Below are 7,902 nucleotides of genomic sequence, written 5' to 3'. Positions count from 1 at the left end.
GAATGTGTCTGCTGAGAATTGTTGATGGGTGTCTTATCGCATCTGTTGATTATTCCCGCTGATAGCAGATGTGTTGCAATGAGTGCAAATGAGACTTCCTTTTTCTCTAATGTTCCTCCTTGTATCACCGACTTTTAGTTGTCGGGTCTGTACACCCACACACACATTTACCTGGCTATCTAAACAGGGGCATACTGTACCAATATGCACTATTCTGTTGTTTTTATATAATGCTAATTATAAATATGATTTCACCTAGATGTCTCCAGATTTTACTTTTGTTTATTTTTTTTTACTTTAATGTCTTTAATGTTTTTAAAGAAGTCTTCTGCTCACCAAGCCTACATTTATTTGTTCCAAGGTACAGCAAAAACAGTAAAACTTTGAAATATTTTTACTACCCAGGTAAAAAAAAAGTGCACTAAAATGCACTTTATTTAAGTATACTTAGTACACTTTTCAGTAATGTACTAAAAGTGCTCTATTTTCGCACACTAATTTTGTACTTAATGTACTAAAAGATAGTATTAAGTATATGTTAAGATAAACTTAATACCATCTAAGTGTACTCAACTGTGCTATTTTGAGACACCCTGAAATTGAACTAAAATGTGCTTTTAACATACTATATCTGTATTTTAAAAAATATATTTAGTTAAAACTAGAAATACACTTGAACCCTATTTTTAAACATTTATAAATATATTTAAGACTAATTTAAAGTATAATAGTAATATATTAAAAGAATATTCAAAATGTGAAAAAAGTGTGCTAAAATACACTTTAAGTATACTTAGTACACTTTTCAGTAATGTACTAAAAGTGCTCTATTTTCGCACACTAATTTTGTACTTATTGTACTAAAAAATAGTATTAAGTATATGTTAAGATAAACTTAATACCATCTAAGTGTACTCAACTGTGCTATTTTGAGACACCATGAAATTGAACTAAAATGTGCTTTTAACATACTATATCTGTATTTAAAAATATATATTTAGTTACAACTAGAAATACACTTGAACCCTACTTTTAAACATTTATAAATATATTTATGACTAATTTAAAGTATAACAATAATATATTAAAAGAATATACAAAGTGTGAAAAAAGTGTGCTAAAATACAATTTAAGTACACTTAGTGCACTTCCCTAATGTACTTAAAGTGCTCTATTTTCGGGCACTGATTTTGTACTTAATATACTAAAAGTTATTCTTAAGTACTCCTTAAGATAAACTTAAGATCATCTAAGTGTACTCAACTGTGCTATTTTGAGACACCATGAAGATGAACTAAAACGTGCTTTTAACATACTATCTCAGCATTTCCAAAAATGTATTTTGTTACCACTTATAATACATTTGAAACATATTTCATAAACCTTTAAATATACTAATTATGCATAAAAAATAAACTTACTGATTATTTAAAATACAATAATAATATATAACAAATGTATACAAGGCGTATTTATAATGTATTGCCCACATGTTTTTTATTAATAAAAAATACACTTATTAATTATTTAAAATACATGAATAATATATAAAAAAATGTATACAAAGCGTATTTATAATGTATTGGCCACATATATTCATTAATAAAAAATACATTTGTTGACTATTTAAAATACATGAATAATATATGACAAATGTATACAAAGCGTATTTATAATGTATTGCCCAAATATTTTTATTAATAAAAAATACACTTGATGATTATTTAAAATACATGAATAATATATGACAAATGTATACAAAGCGTATTTATAATGTATTGCCCAAATATTTTTATTAATAAAAAATACACTTGATGATTATTTAAAATACATGAATAATATATAATAAATGTATACATAGCGTATTTATAATGTATTTTTTATTAATAAAAATATGTGGGCAAGACATTATAATTACGCTTTGAATAAATTTATTATATATAATTGATATATTTTAATTAATTAATAAGTGTATTATAATGAATAAAAATGTATGGGCAATACATTATAAATACGTTGTCACGAAACGTGTAGGGAAGCAAAAAATAACGTCTTCAATAAAAAGTCTTCAATAAATCCTCAGGCAGAGTAACAATAGACAGGAATGGCGGGAGAAGACGCGCACACAACGAAGGAACATAGGTGTAACGCTTGTAGCCGGACAAAGAAACAAGGAAATCAAACAAACTTATAAAGGGGAGATAATTACAACAACAGGTGGAGGGGATCACACTAATGAGCAGGAAGACCAAAAAAGGGCATGGGAGAAACCAAACAGACAGTCCAATGGGGGAAACACTGGGAAAAACCAAGACAAACAGTCCAAGGGCGTGACATACACTTTGTATACATTTATCATATATTATTCATGTATTTTAAATAATTAAGAAGTGTATTTTTTATTATTAAACATATGTGGGCAATACATTATAAATATGCTTTGTATACATTTATTATATATTATTTATGTATTTTAAATAATCAACAAGTGTATTTTTTATTGATAAAAATATTTGGGCAATACATTATAAATACGCTTTGTATACATTTGTCATATATTATTCATGTATTTTAAATAATCAACAAGTGTATTTTTTATTGATAAAAATATCTGGGCAATACATTATAAATACGCTTTGTATACATTTGTTATATATTATTCATGTATTTTAAATAATCAGTAAGTTTATTTTTTTATGTATAATTAGTATATTTAAAGGTTTATGAAATATGTTTCAATCCTATTAGAAATGGTAACAAAATACATTTTTTGGAAATGCTGAGATAGTATGTTAAAAGCACATTTTAGTTCATCTTCATGGTGTCTCAAAATAGCACAGTTGAGTACACTTAGATGATCTTAAGTTTATCTTAACATATACTTAATACTATTTTTTAGTACAATAAGTACAAAATTAGTGTGCGAAAATAGAGCACTTTAAGTACATTAGGGAAGTGCACTAAGTGTACTTAAATTGTATTTTAGCACACTTTTTTCACACTTTGTATATTCTTTTAATATATTATTGCTATACTTTAAATTAGTCATAAATATATTTATAAATGTTCAAAAGTAGGGTTCAAGTGTATTTCTAGTTGTAACTAAATATATTTTTTTAAATACAGATATAGTATGTTAAAAGCACATTTTAGTTCAATTTCATGGTGTCTCAAAATAGCACAGTTGAGTACACTTAGATGGTATTAAGTTTATCTTAACATATACTTAATACAATTTTTTAGTACAATAAGTACAAAATTAGTGTGCGAAAATAGAGCACTTTTAGTACATTACTGAAAAGTGTACTAAGTATACTTAAATAAAGTGTATTTTAGTGCACTTTTTTTTAACCTGGGAGAATTACCACACTCAAAATCAGTTTAAGTGTTAGTGCTAATAATGCATTCATATTAAGTGTACTTAAGTACAACTTTTGGGAAAATGTACTTCTACTACAATACATTACTAATAGATTTTTAATAAAATAAATTTAATGTAAACTTAAAATTACCACACTCAAAATCAATTTAAGTGTTAGTGATAATAATGCATTCACATTAAGTGTACTTAAGTACAACTTTTGAGAAAATGTACTTCTACTACGGTACATTACTAATAGATTTTTAATAAAATCAATTTAATGTAAACTTAAAATTACCACACTCAAAATCAATTTAAGTGTTAGTGATTATAATGCATTCACATTAAGTGTACTTAAGTACAACTTTTGGGAAAATGTACTTCTACTACGGTACATTACTAATAGATTTTTAATAAAATAAATTTAATGTAAACTTAAAATTACCACACTCAAAATCAATTTAAGTGTTAGTGATAATAATGCATTCACATTAAGTGTACTTAAGTACAACTTTTGGGAAAATGTACTTCTACTACAGTACATTACTAATAGATTTTTAATAAAATAAATTTAATGTAAACTTAAAATTACCACACTCAAAATCAATTTAAGTGTTAGTGATAATAATGCATTCACATTAAGTGTACTTAAGTACAACTTTTGGGAAAATGTACTTCTACTACAGTACATTACTAATAGATTTTTAATAAAATCAATTTAATGTAAACTTAAAATTACCACACTCAAAATCAATTTAAGTGTTAGTGATAATAATGCATTCATATTAAGTGTACTTAAGTACAACTTTTGGGAAAATGTACTTCTACTACAATACATTACTAATAGATTTTTTATATATTAACTTATTTTAAACTCAAGATTAGTATGTAAACAGTGTACTAAAAATCAACTAATGTTTAAAGCATTTAAAGCACACTTTTGAAAAACACACTAATAAAACTCTTTTGGATGTTTTTTCTGTAGTGTACTTTATTGTAGTACACTAAAAAAATATTTAAGTATTACTGGTATTTAGTATACTTTTGTCAAGTGTACTAAAGTCCTACTGAAGTATAAACATACTTTTAATTAGTAAATTTATAGTGTATAACCATCAAACTTTTATTTAACACAAAAAAAAAACAATGTACTAAAAATGTATTTGCGGGTATTTAAGTGTATTTTAATTGCATTTAAGTATATTTTTTTTTCACCTGGGTACTTAAAATAACTGTTTTGTGTTTTGAATATATTTTAAAATATAATTTATTCCTGTGATTTGAAAGCTGATTTTTTTAGCATCATTACTCCAGGAACATAATCCTTCATGATCTTTTATAACATTATAAATGTCTTTTTCATTACTTTTGATCAATATAAAGCATTCTTGATAAATAAAAGTACTCATTTCTATCATTTCTTTTTTTTTTAAAAATGGTATTTGAATGGTATAGTGCATGTTACAAACACTTTTCATTTCAGATAAATGCTGATCTTTGGATCTTTCTATTCATTAAAGAATTCTGAAGCAAATGTACTCAACTATTTAAAATGTTGATAATAATAATAATAAAATAAAATGTGTCTTGAACAGCAAATCAGCATATTAGAATGATTTCTGAGGGATCATGTGACACTGAAGACTGGAGTAATGATGCTGAAAATTTAGCTTTGATTGCAGGAATAAATTACATTTTAAAATATATTCAAATAGAAAACAGTTATTTTAAATAGTAAAAATATTTCAAATTTGTACTGTTTTTGCTGTACTTTGGATCCAAAAAAGCAGACTTGGTTTTCTTCAAAAAAAAAAAAAAAAAAAACATTAAAAATCTTCTTGTTCAAAAACTTTTGACTAAACCATCCAAAAGCAGAAATGCATTCTTATTCTTCAAATCATATTAGAAAGAGAGTCAAACAGGTTTGTAATGACATGAGGATGAATAAATAATGACACAATTTTCATTTTAGTTTGAACTATCCAATTAAAAAACATTATTTTGTACATCAGGAAACATTTGGGATTGTTTGCTTAAGTGGCTGCAAATATTACTTTCTCTCCAAGTCAAGAACTCACATGCCTTCTCAGTTCATTAAAATGGTGCTGATGCATTATTTAAGGCAGTGATAGAGAATCAACATCTGTTCAAGAAGGCTGAATTGGCATTCATAGACATAGATCCATCTGAAGATCTCTTTTGTGAAAACCACTTACAGACCTGTAAACCAAAGACTGTAAGCAATTTGGCAATGTGATCACAATCTGCATCCGTGTTAGGAAGCATAACTGTGCCTATTTGAAATGTAAATGTAGCTCTTGTAATGCATTTTGCTAATGACCTGTGCTGTGTGTGTGTGTGTGTGTGTGTGTGTGTGTGTGTGTGTGTGTGTGTGTGTGTGTAAAAGTGTGAGTTTATTTGTTATTATAGTCTTAATGAAGTCCCTTAAAAGCCTTGTCACATCTAGGCCTTTCTCTGAAGGATTAGGGGTGGATTAATTTGAATACACTGTTCCTTATAATACAGTTCAGTATTAAACACACTTTACATTCCCCTCAGTTTAAACTCCTGTGTTCAATCACAGAAGATGGATATTTGCATGTTGAAATACTTTATGAATTATTCATAACTTGTTAGAGGTCATCAAAACAAAATAATAATGACATGGGCCTTCTGATTATGAAATAAAGCACACAATCGCTGTGTAATCATCATCAGCTTGAGTAAAATAGGTGCCCGGGTTTAAAAGGGGCGGGGCTAAGCATGCCAAGGGGAAAGGGATGGCTAATTAGATTGGACAGGCAATTGACATCATAGGTTGTAATGAATGCAGTTTCTGTGGTGACGCAGAGAAGATTACCTTTATTACTGGCCAAATTTTCACTTATTTTCATCAAAAGTTTGTCAATATTTGTTGATTAGAGAGAAGTAGAGATGTGAATTATAAATATAGTACAATTTAGGTTTTAAAAAATCGTTTTTATGCAGTTATGACGCTATTGCGACAAATAAATACATGAAAAAAAGAAAATATTTTAATCAACCAATTCTGAAGATATATATCACATAATATTTAAATTTATATATAGTGTACAAATCAATTTTATTTTTTATCCACCAATTTAGCATAATAACTATTTTTTTTAATAAAAAATGTGTTTGTGTGTATTCATATACATTTATATATAAATATAATATTTTATTATAAATGTTAATTTTTCTTTACTTTTTTTATTTGATTTTGAATTTATTTTTAAAATATTTTTTCAAAAATATATTTATCACACAGCAGCTCTAAGGAAATTATTCATTTTTAAACTTTAAATGTTTATAAAGTTCTGATGCTATTGCGATAAATAAATATTTTTAATCAACCAATTGTGAAGATATCACAATATTTAAATTTAGAGAGATAATAATGAAATTATTGTTCTAATAGTTAAATTGTTATTTAGATGGATAAGAATGAATATGTTTACATTTATGTAAATTTATGTTGTGTACAAATCAAATTTATTTATTTTTATCCACCAATTTAGCTGTTACAGATTTACCGTGCTGGACGAAACGAGATGAACAATTAACAATATATACATATAAAGTCTTCAGAGATACAAACAGGAACTGGCAAGAACACCGAATACTTCCATACACGAAATCACAGATAACATAAGCAAAGACCGACAGAGAACTCAAGAAACAAACAGACTTATAAAGACAGACTAATTATCAAACACAGGTGACGGTGATTACACAGATGATGGGGCTAAACCAAAATGACACAGATCAACAGGGGGAGACAATGGGCGAAACCAAAGACATAAACAGACAGAACTGTGACATTACGCCCCCCTCCGAATAGGCGCGTCCTCGCGCCGTAGAAAAAGAAAAACAAAACAGAAAAGAGGGGCGAAAAAAAAAGAAAATGTCCATGGAGGCTTCGGCGGAGGACGCCACCCCAGGAGGGGGACCAAAACAAAAGTCCAGGTGACAGACAATACAGTCCAGAGGGGCGACGACGGAGGGAGGAGCCAGGGAGGACATGGGTGGGGCTTAAGGCAGGAGGAACAGACCCAGACCGCAGCCATGATGACGGCCCACTGTGGAGCCAACGGAGGGAGGAACCATGGTGGACGAAGGCGTGCCGACTCCATGGGGCCGACCGACAGAGGCGGAGCAGATGGAGAAGGAGCCCGAGGCGAAGATGGAGAGCCGATGATCCGGGGTGACGCGGCGGAGCCGGAGCGACAGAGGATGGAGGCTGTGCCCGCAGGAAGGAGGAGTCCCAAGGAGCCGGTGGGACGGCGTGACGAGGCACAGCCGGAGGAGCAGAGTCCTGAGGAGCCGATGGGGTGACGACTGACCAGGGCGGAGCCGGAAAGACGATGGAGCCCGGTGGAGCTGGTGGATCGACGGGCGACGGTGAAGAGGAGGGCGTCGAGAGCCGTGGTGGAACCGCGGGGTCGAAGGGCCGAGGCGGAGTCCTGGACTCGGAGGCTGGAGGCGGAGCTGAGGGATCCTCCAGCCGAGACGCCGATGGA

The sequence above is a fragment of the Garra rufa genome, chromosome 13, assembly GCF_049309525.1.
Source record: "Garra rufa chromosome 13, GarRuf1.0, whole genome shotgun sequence".
Taxonomy (NCBI): domain Eukaryota; kingdom Metazoa; phylum Chordata; class Actinopteri; order Cypriniformes; family Cyprinidae; genus Garra; species Garra rufa.
Note: the sequence above shows the minus strand (reverse complement) of the source record.